Source organism: Bombina bombina, chromosome 5, assembly GCF_027579735.1.
Source record: "Bombina bombina isolate aBomBom1 chromosome 5, aBomBom1.pri, whole genome shotgun sequence".
Taxonomy (NCBI): domain Eukaryota; kingdom Metazoa; phylum Chordata; class Amphibia; order Anura; family Bombinatoridae; genus Bombina; species Bombina bombina.
In genome coordinates this window covers 1,066,367,456-1,066,383,953 of record NC_069503.1, presented here as the reverse complement: position 1 = coordinate 1,066,383,953, position 16,498 = coordinate 1,066,367,456, and the positions used below count along the sequence as shown (strand labels likewise).

The window sequence follows — 16,498 nt, the reverse complement described above, 5'->3', positions numbered from 1 at the left end:
CAGACACTGCGTCACAGGTGGCAGAACATGAGGACGGAGAACTTCATTCTGTGGGTGACGGTTCTGATCCAAACAGACTGGATTCAGATATTTCAAATTTTAAATTTAAACTGGAAAACCTCCGTGTATTACTAGGGGAGGTGTTAGCGGCTCTGAATGATTGTAACACAGTTGCAATACCAGAGAAAATGTGTAGGTTGGATAAATATTTTGCGGTACCGACGAGTACTGAGATTTTTCCTATACCTAAGAGACTTACTGAAATTGTTACTAAGGAGTGGGATAGACCCGGTGTGCCGTTCTCACCCCCTCCGATATTTAGAAAAATGTTTCCAATAGACGCCACCACAAGGGACTTATGGCAAACGGTCCCTAAGGTGGAGGGAGCAGTTTCTACTTTAGCTAAGCGTACCACTATCCCGGTGGAGGATAGCTGTGCTTTTTCAGATCCAATGGATAAAAAGTTAGAGGGTTACCTTAAGAAAATGTTTGTTCAACAAGGTTTTATATTGCAACCCCTTGCATGCATTGCGCCGATCACGGCTGCAGCGGCATTCTGGATTGAGTCTCTGGAAGAGAACATTGGTTCAGCTACTCTGGACGACATTACGGACAGGCTTAGAGTCCTTAAACTAGCTAATTCATTCATTTCGGAGGCCGTAGTACATCTTACTAAACTTACGGCGAAGAATTCAGGATTCGCCATTCAGGCACGCAGGGCGCTGTGGCTAAAATCCTGGTCAGCTGATGTTACTTCTAAGTCTAAATTGCTTAATATACCTTTCAAAGGGCAGACCTTATTCGGGCCCGGGTTGAAAGAGATTATCGCTGACATTACAGGAGGTAAAGGCCATGCCCTGCCTCAGGACAAAGCCAAAGCCAAGACTAGACAGTCTAGTTTTCGTTCCTTTCGTAGTTTCAAAGCAGGAGCAGCATCAACTTCCTCTGCACCAAAACAGGAAGGAGCTGTTGCTCACTACAGACAAGGCTGGAAACCTAACCAGTCCTGGAACAAGGGCAAGCAGACTAGGAAACCTGCTGCTGCCCCCAAAACAGCATGAATTGAGGGCCCCCGATCCGGGATCGGATCTAGTGGGGGGCAGACTTTCTCTCTTCGCCCAGGCTTGGGCAAGAGATGTTCAGGATCCCTGGGCGCTAGAGATAATATCTCAGGGATACCTTCTGGACTTCAAATACTCTCCTCCAAGAGAGAGATTTTATCTGTCAAGATTGTCAACAATCCAGACAAAGAAAGAGGCTTTTCTACGCTGCGTACAAGAGCTCTTGTTAATGGGAGTAATCCATCCAGTTCCACGATCGGAACAGGGACAGGGGTTTTACTCAAATCTGTTTGTGGTTCCCAAAAAAGAGGGAACTTTCAGACCAATCCTGGACTTAAAGATCCTAAACAAATTCCTAAGAGTTCCATCGTTCAAGATGGAGACTATTCGGACAATTTTACCTATGATCCAAGAGGGTCAGTACATGACCACTGTAGATTTAAAAGATGCTTACCTGCACATACCGATTCACAAAGATCATTACCGGTACCTAAGGTTTGCCTTCCTAGACAGGCATTACCAGTTTGTGGCTCTTCCATTCGGATTGGCTACAGCGCCAAGAATCTTCACAAAGGTTCTGGGTGCTCTTCTGGCGGTACTAAGACCGCGGGGAATCTCGGTAGCTCCATACCTAGACGACATTCTGATACAAGCTTCAAGCTTTCAAACTGCCAAATCTCATACAGAGTTAGTGCTGGCATTTCTAAGGTCACATGGATGGAAGGTGAACAAAAAGAAAAGTTCACTCGTTCCACTCACAAGAGTTCCCTTCCTGGGGACTCTTATAGATTCTGTAGAAATGAAGATTTACCTGACAGAGGACAGGCTATCAAGACTTCAAAGTGCTTGCCGCACTCTTCATTCCATTCAACACCCGTCAGTGGCTCAATGTATGGAGGTAATCGGCTTAATGGTAGCGGCAATGGACATAGTACCCTTTGCACGCTTACACCTCAGACCACTGCAACTGTGCATGCTAGGTCAGTGGAATGGGGATTACTCAGACTTATCCCCTTCTCTGAATCTGGATCAAGAGACCAGAAATTCTCTTCTATGGTGGCTTTCTCGGCCACACCTGTCCAGGGGGATGCCATTCAGCAGACCAGACTGGACAATTGTAACAACAGACGCCAGCCTTCTAGGTTGGGGTGCCGTCTGGAATTCCCTGAAGGCTCAGGGACTATGGAGTCAGGAGGAGAGTCTCCTGCCAATAAACATTCTGGAATTGAGAGCAGTTCTCAATGCCCTCCTGGCTTGGCCCCAGTTGACAACTCGGGGGTTCATCAGGTTTCAGTCGGACAACATCACGACTGTAGCTTACATCAACCATCAGGGAGGGACAAGAAGCTCCCTAGCTATGATGGAAGTATCAAAGATAATTCGCTGGGCAGAGTCTCACTCTTGCCACCTGTCAGCAATCCACATCCCGGGAGTGGAGAACTGGGAGGCGGATTTCTTAAGTCGTCAGACTTTTCATCCGGGGGAGTGGGAACTTCATCCGGAGGTCTTTGCCCAAATACTTCGACGTTGGGGCAAACCAGAGATAGATCTCATGGCGTCTCGACAGAACGCCAAGCTTCCTCGTTACGGGTCCAGATCCAGGGATCCAGGAGCAGTCCTGATAGATGCTCTGACAGCACCTTGGGACTTCAGGATGGCTTACGTGTTTCCACCCTTCCCGTTGCTTCCTCGATTGATAGCCAGAATCAAACAAGAGAGAGCATCAGTGATTCTAATAGCACCTGCGTGGCCATGCAGGACTTGGTATGCAGACCTGGTGGACATGTCATCCTGTCCGCCTTGGTCTCTACCTCTGAAACAGGACCTTCTGATACAGGGTCCCTTCAAACATCAAAATCTAACTTCTCTGAAGCTGACTGCTTGGAAATTGAACGCTTAATTTTATCAAGACGTGGGTTTTCTGAGTCAGTTATTAGTACCTTAATACAGACTAGGAAACCTGTTACCAGAAAGATTTACCATAAGATATGGCGTAAATACCTACATTGGTGTGAATCCAAAGGTTACTCTTGGAGTAAGGTTAGGATTCCTAGGATATTGTCTTTTCTACAAGAAGGTTTAGAAAAGGGTTTTTCTGCTAGTTCATTAAAGGGACAGATCTCAGTTCTGTCCATTCTGTTACACAAACGTCTGTCAGAAGTTCCTGACGTCCAGGCTTTTTGTCAGGCTTTGGCCAGAATTAAGCCTGTGTTTAAAACTGTTGCTCCACCATGGAGTTTAAACCTTGTTCTTAATGTTTTACAGGGCGTTCCGTTTGAACCCCTTCATTCCATTGATATAAAGTTGTTATCTTGGAAAGTTCTATTTTTAATGGCTATTTCCTCGGCTCGAAGAGTCTCTGAATTATCAGCCTTACATTGTGATTCTCCTTATTTGATTTTTCATTCGGATAAGGTAGTCCTGCGTACTAAACCTGGGTTCTTACCTAAGGTAGTTACTAACAGGAATATCAATCAAGAGATTGTTGTTCCTTCTTTATGCCCAAATCCTTCTTCAAAGAAGGAACGTCTACTGCACAACCTGGATGTAGTCCGGGCTCTAAAATTTTACTTGCAGGCAACTAAGGAATTCCGACAAACGTCTTCTCTGTTTGTCATTTACTCTGGGCAGAGGAGAGGTCAAAAAGCTTCCGCTACCTCTCTTTCTTTTTGGCTTCGTAGCATAATTCGTTTAGCTTATGAGACTGCTGGACAGCAGCCCCCTGAAAGAATTACAGCTCATTCTACTAGAGCTGTGGCTTCCACTTGGGCCTTCAAGAATGAGGCCTCTGTTGAACAGATTTGCAAGGCTGCAACTTGGTCTTCGCTTCATACTTTTTCCAAATTTTACAAATTTGACACCTTTGCTTCATCGGAGGCTATTTTTGGGAGAAAGGTTCTTCAGGCAGTGGTTCCTTCTGTATAAAGAGTCTGCCTATCCCTCCCGTCATCCGTGTACTTTTGCTTTGGTATTGGTATCCCAGAAGTAATGATGACCCGTGGACTGATCACACTTAACAGAAGAAAACATAATTTATGCTTACCTGATAAATTCCTTTCTTCTGTAGTGTGATCAGTCCACGGCCCGCCCTGTTTTTAAGGCAGGTAAATATTTTTTAATTTATACTCCAGTCACCACTTCACCCTTGGCTTTTCCTTTCTCGTTGGTCCTTGGTCGAATGACTGGGAGTGACGTAGAGGGGAGGAGCTATATGCAGCTCTGCTGGGTGAATCCTCTTGCACTTCCTGTAGGGGAGCAGTTAATATCCCAGAAGTAATGATGACCCGTGGACTGATCACACTACAGAAGAAAGGAATTTATCAGGTAAGCATAAATTATGTTTTTTACACAGAACTTACTCTGCTGAGCTGAGGAAATTATGAGGTAAAATATCTTCCTTTTTTTACACAGAAATGCTCAGGTGATATTTTCCTGTCAGCTTTTTACAGTTATACTGCATCAGTTTCAGGTGATTTAGCATATGAGTATCATGTCCCTTTAAGGTTATGTTTTAATTTTGTACTCTCAGTCAGATATATAGATTATGAAGTGAGTGCTTTGGTAACGTTCTTCTTTTTTCTTTTCAATTATTACTATACTGTGTTTTGTGCACTTATGATACTGAGTAATTTATTTTAAACTTGTGCTAGACTAAATGATGTATTTAAAGCATAGATAAGGCTGAGAATAATAGAAAATGATGTGCAGACATTTTTTTTTTACAATTGTTTTATTTCTTTAAATAATATATTGAAGATATGTGTAAAGGTTTAGTTTCTATAAAAAGTAATGGATGCTGTCATTTATCTTTTCTGCTTGACGACTTGAGACATACATAAATCAGTACATAAAAAAGAATGTGTAAACGGAGCAATGTGTAATATAGGATTGTTACAACTATCTAACATGATTTCCACGCAGCCTTGTTTACACATTCTATTTTATTGCCTGTTTTATATTTGTCTCTAATTGTCCTCAGCAGGAAAGAGAAATAAGTAGAAAACCTAAGAGACTTTGTGAAATTTATCAAACAAATAACTTAACTCTTAGAATTAAATTACAGGAAAGAGGACAAAATAAATAATAAAATGCATGTTGCATTTATACTACACATAATTAAAGGGACATTGGTTTCCCCTTAATGTGTTCCCAATGACATATTTATAGTAACTTAAATTAGTTTGTATATTAAATAACCATGTTAGCGTCATTCCATTGTTCTCAAGAACATGCCCATATAAGGGATAGAATACAAGTGGTGCAATAACTGTTGTGCATGAGCGATAAGGGGTTTATCTAGGCTCATTGCACGCATCGGAAGTAGTGCTCATACTACAAGTTAAAAGTAAACGCGCTCAAGTGCAATTGAATTTAACGTGCATCGGTATAGGACAACTTCAGAGCTCTGGTTAACTGTTACGCTTGACTAAAAGTTGCACGAAAAGATTAAAATTACATTTAAAAGTGCAGTTACAAACATAATGGGTCTATTTAACAAGGGCCGAATGTCCCCTGTTCCCCTTGTTTCCACGCGAGCCTTCAGGCTCTTAAGACCGCTGCTCCTAAACTTATACATATATAGCAATCTACCCGATCATGTACGATTGGGCTGATTGACACCCCCTGCTAGCGGCCGATTGGCCGCGAATCTGCAGAGGGCGGTACTGCACCAGCAGTTCACAAGAACTGCTGGTGCAATGATAAATGCCGACAGCGTATGCTGTCGGCATTTATCGATGTGCGCGGACATGGTTCGCTATAGTAGATCATGTCTGTCCGCACATATATAAATAGACCCCAATAACTCTATCTGATAAAAAATATATAAAAAAATTGCAATAACATTTAGAAGGGCTCAAAGATATGAGGTCTCAGGTTTTAGAAAAAAAAAGGACGGCAAAGGGCTTTACTATAGAGATACATAAATAAACATGTCTAAATCTGTATGTGTGTGTGTATATATATATATATATATATATATATATATATATATATATATATATATATATATATTATATATACTATATATATATATATATATATGTGTGTGTGTATGTGTTTATATTTGTGTATATGTATTTATAGTTATTTTGTATTTTCATGGATAGAGTTGCTAAACTATTTCTGACAGGTGATACATTTAGCACAGAATCTCAGGGGTTAATAAGTAGTGTTTTAATTGATGTTTTTTCATTGGATATATCTCTGTTTATAAGGAGCACCTTCACCACCTGTTCTCTATCAGTGAACAAGTGCCCCAGAGGCATGAAACGCGTATTTTGTCACAGGAGGGTGATGTTCCCCCTGTTTTTCTGTTCTATATATGATTTTATCAAGCTGCTGTATATAGATTATGTTTTTACTACACTAATCAAATAAAGGATTGCTTTTGCTCATCTCATCTTTGGAGTGCCGAGGAGTTTCTTGTTTTCCTCTATATGTATTTATATGTGTATATATATATATATATATATATATATATATATACACAGTATATATATATATGTGTGTGTGTGTATTTACAGACATATATACACATATAAAACACATAAATACATATGTATACATATATAGTCATATATACAGTATAAGTGCATTGGAGTAACTTGCAGTCAAGTAGCTGAAAACATGAACAAAGATATTTATGCTATATTCATATGTAATAAAGTGTTATGTATTTACTGTAAATATTTCAAACCGGTACAAACCGGCTGAATCCCACCACTGGTTATATGCAACTGTTTTGGCTTACCATAATTTTTAAAGGTGAAACTGGGACCACCTGGCGTGGTGCCAGTGGGGGTGTGGTCAGGGGCGTGGTCAAGGGACATGGCGATTACCGGTCCTTTTAAAGTAGTAGCTTTTATGTGCGTAATGTTTTGTGGATTCTCTACCCTTCCTCAGTCAAACAACAAGTGAATCACACAGTTTAAATAGACCATAACACCACCCCCTAGTGAAAAAGGCACCATTACATTGTCATGGCAACCCATACACAACATTACCAAATAAATCATTCATCTAAATCTCATATTCTAAATAATGCCAAACATCAGGCATAATTACCAATTTCATAAAATAGTGACAAGCATACATCACACAATTTAATTTCTGCAGTGTAATATGTGTTTATGTGTCTAATTAAGGAACAGAACCGAATACTGATTAGGCATAAATACAACATTGAATATAATAAGTCAAAAAGAAACACATACCTGCTAAAGCTGTTTAATAGGCTACGCTATACCATAACGCAAGAAGTTTACAGCCAAAATGCTATTCTGCATAAAGTAAAGCAAGATCCACGCCAAAAATCCTACCTGTCTGCACTTCCTGGTCATACCCATATGATTCCCCTAAACGTGTATCACCGGTGATGTCATCATAAACCAAGTAGTACTACAAAATAAAAAAAACCTATGCTGCTCACGCAGCCTGTATTACTAAATGTAAACTTTGATGGACACGAACGTTAAGCTAAGCAGGGCTGTATGTGACAAAGTATCAGCATCCAACTATGCTGGAGAGTCACAGTCTAGTCATTTTGAATAATGTATCCGGGTTTCAGGTGGTCTGAAACCCGGACACATGATTTGAAACCCAGAGGTGGCAACCCTACTGGGACAGAATGATCAACCGGGTGGGACACTGGGATAGCGCCTCCAAACAGGGACAATCCCAGTAAAAGTGGGACTTCGGGTAAGCCTACAACTGTTTGCAATGGGCAATGTGGCTGACACTCCTGAAATCAATAATTAGTAGGGTGCCCACTTACTTTTGGCCATATAAATGTACAAAGGCCAATAATAGATACACATTGCTTTTTTAACTACAGTAGTGTGGACTATCAGGAATTACTCTGCACTTCCTCAGGCTGCATGTTATGTTGCAGTAAACAATATGCTCTTGCAGTTTAGTATTGCCTGAAAGTACCACTTGGTGTTAGTATGAGAAACTGCAGGTCTGCGAGCAGTGGTAGTGGGGTTACAACAGACGCCTTGTTATAGGAGAAGAAAGCAAAAAAGGAATGCAAGGCCTGGGAGTCTAAGAGGAAGGAGTTAGTCTGGTAACATCCTGCCCTGCAGTTTACTCATATAGGCCTTGATCACAATTGGGGCTGCATTTTCGCTCTTTTTCGGGATAAAATGGCTACTTTTCAATTTGGCGTGATCACAATAGCACAATTTTGGCTGATTTCCATGCTCACAAATGGCTTTTCAGATAAGTCCTAGTTTCCCTATGGAGCCGAAAAGTTCTTGATGATCACAATATGTTTTTGGGTCACTTTCATAGCTATGATTACGGCTGCGTGCCGAAACATGTAAGCTTTGGTGTCACGCTCACACACCTCTCCTGTTTATGCTGTTTGCTTGCCTATTTGGCGTTTTAACTGAGCCCAATAAACTTGGATTTTATTTTGCACAAAAGCTGGATCCTGCCTTCTTTGTGATTTTTCACTTTTTAATAAGCCTTTTATTGCTTAAGAATTGTGCACCTCACGGGTCTTGATAACTCCCTAAAAGGGCTTTTTTGGTATCTTTAACTCTATTTCATGGCTATTTAATTATTACTATCACTATTTCATTTCCAAACAGTCTGTCTGCTTGCACATATGTTAAACACACTGAAATGGCCACAGGAGATATTCTAGAGGTTTATTTACATACAAAGTAGTGATTAATTAAGCCTCCATTCATCCCTATTAAAGAGGCTGCATTCCGTCAACAGTTTACACATTTATATACAGGTATGTATAGGGACATATGCATACGTACAAATGGTGTGATTTTTTATTGAATTTTTCCTGTTTGATTGTAAACCACACTTGCACTGTCACTAACAGTACTGGCATTATTAAAATCGGGTATTTAAAGTAAATCGCTTAGCCGCGGCTTTCATAGCTAACTATTGCAATCTGTTTCCATCCACACCAATGCATATTGTAGGCTGTTAGGATGGGCAGACTGTGCACTGTTTTGGACTTAGTGTTATCTAAGTTTGGACTTAGCATTAACAAAAGATACAATATAGCATTATGGTCACTTGAGAAACTCAGCTACCAATTCAGGGCCAGATTACAAGTGGAGTGGTATTATAAGGGCCATAATACCCAAATGTTTAAACACTTGAAAGTGATGCAGCATAGCTGTAAAAAGCTGACAAGAAAATATCACCTGAACATCTCTATGTAAAAAAGAAAGATTTTTTACCTCAAAAGTTCCTCAGTAGCCACATCCAATTGTAAAGGATTTCTAAGCAGCATATTAGTATGTCTGTCCCGGGACAGCTGAATGGATGAGCCTCGTGCACTCTCATGTTATTTCCCTATTCAGTTTAGTGAAGTTTACAATGAAATCTCATGAGAGTTAAGTCAAATCTCATGAGATCACAGTAAAAGAGTTTATGACCTCAGCACTGCTGATGCTGATTGGCTGCTGTTCATTTCTTCATTTTTTATTTTTTTTTACCTGCAGCTGGGAGCAGCTGAGTATAACTTTTTACACAGAACTTACTCTGCTGAGCTGAGGAGTTTGTGAGGTAAAATATCTTCCTTTTTTACATAGAGATGCTCAGGTGATATTTTCCTGTCAGCTTTTTACAGTTATACTGCATCAGTTTCAAGTGATTCAGCATATGAGTATTATGTCCCTTTAATGCTGCCCCTTGCGCTCTAGCTTCGCTAGTTGTAAGCTTTTTGCGCGTGTTGGGTAGCACTTATATTACAAGTTGAAAGTAAAATGTTTTCTCTCCCGTGGTAATACGATGTGTGCAAAAAGCCAAAGTTAGGATATTGCGCGTGCGTTATCGTATTCCCCCATAGAAGTCAATAGAGCAAAAAAAAAGTGTAAAAAACACCCTACTCACGCACAAACTTAAAGTGAAGGTCAATTTTCATCAATGAGTGCCCGGTTTTTAAAAATACTTTTTAAAACAGGGGCACTTTCATTGATGAAAATTAACATTGCACTGGATTTTAAGAAATACTTACCTTTTTCTCCTGCAAAACCGGATCGCCGATCTCAGCCTCAGTTCCTCTGTAGTGACGTCAGAAATGACAAAAACCGGCTTCCTCCAATCATGGCTTGCACCCCAGAGCGTCCAGCTCGTGATGCCTGGCTGTGATTGGAGGAAGCCAGTTTCGTCATTGCTGTTGTCTACAGCAGGAAGAAGAAGGAGGGAGATCGTTGATCCGGCATTGCAGGAGTAAAAGGTAAGTATTTCTTAAAATCCAGTGCAATGTTAATTTTCATCAATGAAAGTGCCCCTGATTTTAAAAGTATTTTTAAAAACCGGGCACTCATTGATGAAAATTGACCTTCACTTTAATCTCAAGTGCACTAACCCGATATGAAAATATTAATATTTCACATTTCAATGTTCTTCACATAGCAGATTATGTTCTATTTATTCATAAATAGATATTACTACATATGCCTGATGTTTTTTTGGTAAAATAAATATTTATACCAATATATATACATGCTTATAAATAGGTATAGATATATACATACATGTATAGGAATATCTATTTATAAATACTTAGAACATATTCTACTATGTGCAGAACAATGGAATGTGAAATATTTACAGTAAATACACAAAGGAACAGTAAAGTCAAAATTAAATTTCATGATTCAGATAGAGCATGACATTTTGAACAACTTTCCAATTTACTTCTGTTTTCAAATTTGCTTCGTTCTCATGGTATCTTTTATTGAAGAGTAAAACTAGGTGGGCTCATAAAAGCTCAGGAGTGTGCATGTGTCTTTATTACTCTATGGCAGCAGTGTTTTGCAACATTGTTTAACAAAGCTACAAATAATGTATCTATGGGGTCTATTTATTAAGGTGCGAGCAGACATGATCCGATATAGCGGATCATGTCCGCTGCACATCGATAAGATCTTATAGGATCGGGCGGATTTATGTCCGTGATCTCAGAGCAGGCGGACCAGTTATAGAGCCCGCTGCTTCATAACTGATGGCTCGCGCGGAAACAAGGGCATCAAGCTCCATTCGGAGCTTGATAATTCGGCCCCTTCGTGTTTATATGTGTATATATGCTGTAAATAAATATATACACATATAAATAGATTATAACACAACCCCACTTTTTCTTGTACGTAACTGTTAGCGCGCCACTCATAATCTGGCCACAGACACAAAAGAAAAAAGCTTTGGACTCAGCTATCTGTCTGTCTGTGTCTCTCTTTAATATATACACAGTACCAATCAAAAGTTTGAGCACACCCACTCATAAAAAGGTCATTTATTGCTTTTTGTTTCCACATTTTAGAATAATCCTAAATCATCAAAACTATGCACAATTATGCAGTAACAAAACATTCTTAACAAATCAAAACTGTTTTATATTTTTAGATTCTCCAAATTAGCCTCATTTCTCCTGATAACAGCTCTGCACACTCTTGGCATTCTCTCAATCATGAGGGTTTTCCACCTGTTTGCCATCATTCTTGAAGAAGTGCTAGGCGCTTGTTTGCTGTTTTCCCTACACTCTCCAATTCCACTCATCCCAAATAATTTCTTTTGGATTTCGGTCAGGTGACTTTGGAGGCAAGGTCATCTGATGCAGAACCCCATCACTGGTGATGGTGTGACACTGCAAAATGCAGTAGTAGCCATACGTTTCAGTGTGTAACCATCAAAGTGTCCCCGCACCATCACACCTCCTCCTTCCATGTTTTAATTTGGGAACCATACACCATAACATCACACATTCACCATTTCTCACAATGATATAGCTGCTGGAACCAACAATCTCAGATTTGGGGGTAGATTTATTAAGAAGCAGATGCTGCATTCTAAGCCCATCGTTTCAGGCTCGATCAGGATGATTGACACCCCCTGATAGCGGCTGGTTGGCTGCCGGTGAGCAGGGGGTGGCATTGCACAAGCATTTCACTAGAAATGCTTGTGCAATGATAAATGCCGACAGCGTATACTGACGGCATTAACGATGTCGAGCGGACATGATTCACTATAGCGAATCATGTCCGCTCAACTTTAGTTAAATCTTCCCCCTGGACTCATCAGACCAAAGAACAGATTTACATTGATCTTATATCCACTGCCTGTGGAACTTGGTCCAAGCAAGTCTCTTCTTGTTATTTGTCACGTTCAGTAGCAATTCTACCATGAAGGCTTAAATCACAAACTGTACTCTGAACAGCTGATGCTGAGATCAGTCTGCCGCTTGAACTCTGAAATTTTTGGTCTCTATTCTGAGGCGCTTTAAATTGGGGATTTCTGAAGCTTGTGACTCTAATTAATGTATCCTGTGCAGCAGAGTTTATTAAAAAGACCCAGTGAGTGCCTCTCAGTTTGGATGGGTGGATGAAGCATTGGAATGCGCTCTGAGTATATATATATATATATATATATATATATATATATATATATATATATATATATATATATATATATATATATATATATATATATATATATATATATAATATAATTATATATACACACATACACCAACATCTACATTTCACAATTATCATTTTGGTTATATAACTTACTAAAATAACTTAAAATAATTTTTGATTTAGCATAACCCCAAATTCCAGATTTTAAGACATTAAAAATGTTGTTTTTGCATGGTAAGAAAATATTCTAAAGCTTAGTAATTGTATTTTTATCCAGCAGCACAGGCAATCAAGCAGCTCCAGAAAAACACAAAACAAAATTTTGGGGCCACTTGCAAAATCTGTTTCGGGTCCGTCACTCCAACTTAATTCAACCCGACAAACAGGTAACAAAGTGTGTAAATAAACACAAATCTTATTATGGCCTGGCGCCCTACACTTGATCATTTGTAAATGTATACAGGGGGTGGTTTAGGAGAGTGTTTGGCTGACTGAAACTATTATTGTTGTCCAGCAACCGACTATCTGACTTCATATGTGTATGTTGTGATCAGGAAGACATACGGATAGTAAAATTGAAGGGATAGAAAGGTCAACATTTAAATGTGTATATGTGAATTTCAAGTTTTAAATTTGCAATGTACTTCCATTAGCAAAAATGCTTCTAGTAAACGTTATTACTGTTTTTCCAGCGGCATACACACATATGCTGTGAGGGCCAATGTAAAAATGAAAAGTAGAACTGGCCTATCTTTATAGATAGGGAGAGAGAAGATAAGCATTTGAATGGACACCTTCTAACAATGGGCTCAGTAAGCAAGACCAGCTATTTCAAATACAAAAATAAACCAAAACGAACACTTTCTCATGCCTTTCTCAGCCAATGCTCCTTTTCTCCATTCAGTCACTCTATTTTATTATCTATCTCTTTTGTAAAATCTACCCCTCTCTCAGCGCTAATCAACTTCACCTCCTGCTCTCTCACACTTTGTGCTTTTCTCACCTCCCTGTTATCTATATTTCCCCCACTCAATCCCCTTCATTCCCTATATCATTTATTTCCACATTTATTGTATCTGTCTTGTATCATTTTTTCCTTCTTTCCTCAATCTTCAGTTCTCTCCTCTCAGTTGTTCTCATTCTGTTCTATTTTTAATCAATATAGTCTTTTCCATCCAAAGCTGTTTACCTTCACCTTCCAATCCCTTATTATTTCCCTTCATCTTCTATTTCTCAATTATTTGTCCACCCTATATTCCTCTTGCATCTACCCTCACCAGTCTTCTGCTACTTCACTCCTATTTCTCAATTCTTTGTCCACCCTATATTCCTCTTGCATCTACCCTCCCCAGTCTTCTGCTACTTCACTCCTATTTCTCAATTATTTGTCCACCCTATATTCCTCTTGCATCTACCCTCACCTGTCTTCTGCTACTTCACTCCTATTTCTCAATTCTTTGTCCACCCTATATTCCTCTTGCATCTACCCTCCCCAGTCTTCTGCTACTTCACTCCTATTTCTCAATTCTTTGTCCACCCTATATTCCTCTTGCATCTACCTTCACCTGTCTTCTGCTTCTTCACTCCTATTACTCAATTCTTTGTCCACCCTATATTCTTCCACTCACATCTACCCTCACATGTCTTCTGCTACTTCACTCCTATTTCTCAATTCTTTGTCCACCCTATATTCCCCTTGCATCTACCCTCCCCAGTCTTCTGCTACTTCACTCCTATTTCTCAATTCTTTGTCCACCCTATATTCCTCTTGCATCTACCTTCACCTGTCTTCTGCTACTTCACTCCTATTACTCAATTCTTTGTCCACCCTTTATTCTTCCACTCACATCTACCCTCACATGTCTTCTGCTACTTCACTCCTATTTCTCAATTCTTTGTCCACCCTATATTCCCCTTGCATCTACCCTCCCCAGTCTTCTGCTACTTCACTCCTATTTCTCAATTCTTTGTCCACCCTATATTCATCTTGCATCTACCCTCACCTGTCTTCTGTTACTTCACTCCTATTTCTCAATTCTTTGTCCACCCTATATTCCTCTTGCATCTACCTTCACCTGTCTTCTGCTACTTCACTCCTATTACTCAATTCTTTGTCCACCCTATATTCCTCTTGCATCTACCCTCACCAGTCTTCTGCTACTTCACTCCTATTTCTCAATTCTTTGTCCACCCTATATTCCTCTTGCATCTACCCTCCCCAGTCTTCTGCTACTTCACTCCTATTTCTTTGATATTTTGTCTTCAGATTTTAAATTTTATTTACAAATACAGTTATCAGAATTTTGAAATTTGGCAACCAAAAGATCACTATACAGATTTCCCCAGGCTTCTTTCTATAGTACAATGAGTGTTGCTATGCTATGGAAAGCTCCACTGTGAAGTATCCCTTGTGTGTATGAACAGTAGATTCAGTTTAATGATTAGGTTTATGCAACTAGTCTGCAATGACGCATTAACTTAAAGGGACAGTTTACTCAAAAATGTTCTCCCCTTTAATTTGTTCCCAGTAGTCCACTTCTCCAATTCTGGAGTGTATTAAATTGTTTACAATTATTTCCTTTACCATTATATTGGCATTTGTTTTATTTATTTGTTGGTTTAGCCTTTGGTATCCTCACCTATTCTGAAAGTTTCTGGCCTTAGGTTCAAGCTATAGAGAAGCTGTGTAAACACAGCCAGCTGAAGAAATTACAGTTCCAGTGGGGTATAGAAGAGATAAGCGCTGCGGAATCTGTTGGCGCTTTATAAATTAAGAATAATAATAGTAATTATAATAAGGTATTAAAAAGTTAATTTTCCATTGTTCTCTCCAAGTATTGATCTTTGGTTTACTTACAGATAATGGAGCCCATTTATAAAGCTCCGTATGGAGCTTGAAGGGCCGTGTTTCTGGCGAGCCTTCCTACTCGCCAGAAACACCAGTTATGAAGCAGCGGTCTAAAGACCTCTGCTCCATAACCTGTCCGCCTGCTCTTAAGTCGCGGACAGAGATTGCGTGAAATCAACTCGATCCAATACGATCGGGTGGATTGACCGCGAATCTGCAGGGGGCGGCGTTGCACCAGCAGTTCACAAGAGCTGCTGGTGCAATGCTGAATGCGGACAGCGTATTGCTCTCCGCATTCAGCGATGTCTGTCGGACATGATCCACTGATCGGATCATGTCGGACAGAAATTTGTTAAATAGGCCCCATAAGATAAAGAAACATGTACAGTATATGTACACAAAGTGCTAAAGTAATGAGATCTGATTATACCTACGAGTTCAACCCATTTTATTAGGTTGTGGCTTCAAAACACAACATCAGCTATTTCATATACACAAATAAACCTTAAGAAGCAAAATCTCATACACTTTATACTCTGCAGCTGGTATAAAAAAAGTAATTGGAAACACATTAAGGGAAAACTATTTTACAATAAACTTCCCCTTTAGTACAGTCTACTTAAAAATTGTTATTGTTTAAAAAGATAGATAATCCCTTTATTACCCATTTCCCCACTTTTACATAACCAACACTGTTGTAATATTATACTTTTTACCTCTAGGATTACCTTGTATCTAAGCCCCTGCAGACTGCCCCTTATATAAGTGTTTTTTACAATTTTGCATTATAGCCAATCAGTGCTGTTTTTTGTATAACTATTATTATTTTCCATGGGCGTGAGCACACTTATCAATATGGCACACATGAACTAGCACTGTCTGGCTGTGAATTGCTCATTAAAAGCACTGCAATAAGGGGCAGCCTGCTGGGCTTAAAAAAGGCAAACTTAGAGGTTATAAAATATATTAATATAACAATGTTAATTATGCAAACCTGGGAAATTGGTAGTAACATATGATATGGATCTGACTCATTAAAGGTAACATTTTTTTTTTGTAAAAAAACCGTGAGTGCTGTGTCTATCTCCTCTTGGATTCCTGTATTGTTTTACATATTTAGCACCCCGGTGGATGTGATATTGTCTAAGTGAGTGCACTCTAAAGAAACTTTTATATATATATATATATATATATAT

At 39.4% G+C, this 16,498-nt stretch overlaps 1 long non-coding RNA gene across 1 annotated transcript in view; it reads left to right on the top strand.

Annotated features, from left to right (window-relative positions):
- LOC128659622 (uncharacterized) overlaps nucleotides 1-12,829 on the top strand; it is a 105,077-nt gene extending 92,248 nt beyond the window's left edge. The window contains exon 4 of the long non-coding RNA XR_008402443.1: nucleotides 12,735-12,829. This is a non-coding gene — a long non-coding RNA (uncharacterized LOC128659622). The remainder of the gene's footprint in view (nucleotides 1-12,734) is intronic.
- Nucleotides 12,830-16,498: the final 3,669 nt, after the last annotated feature.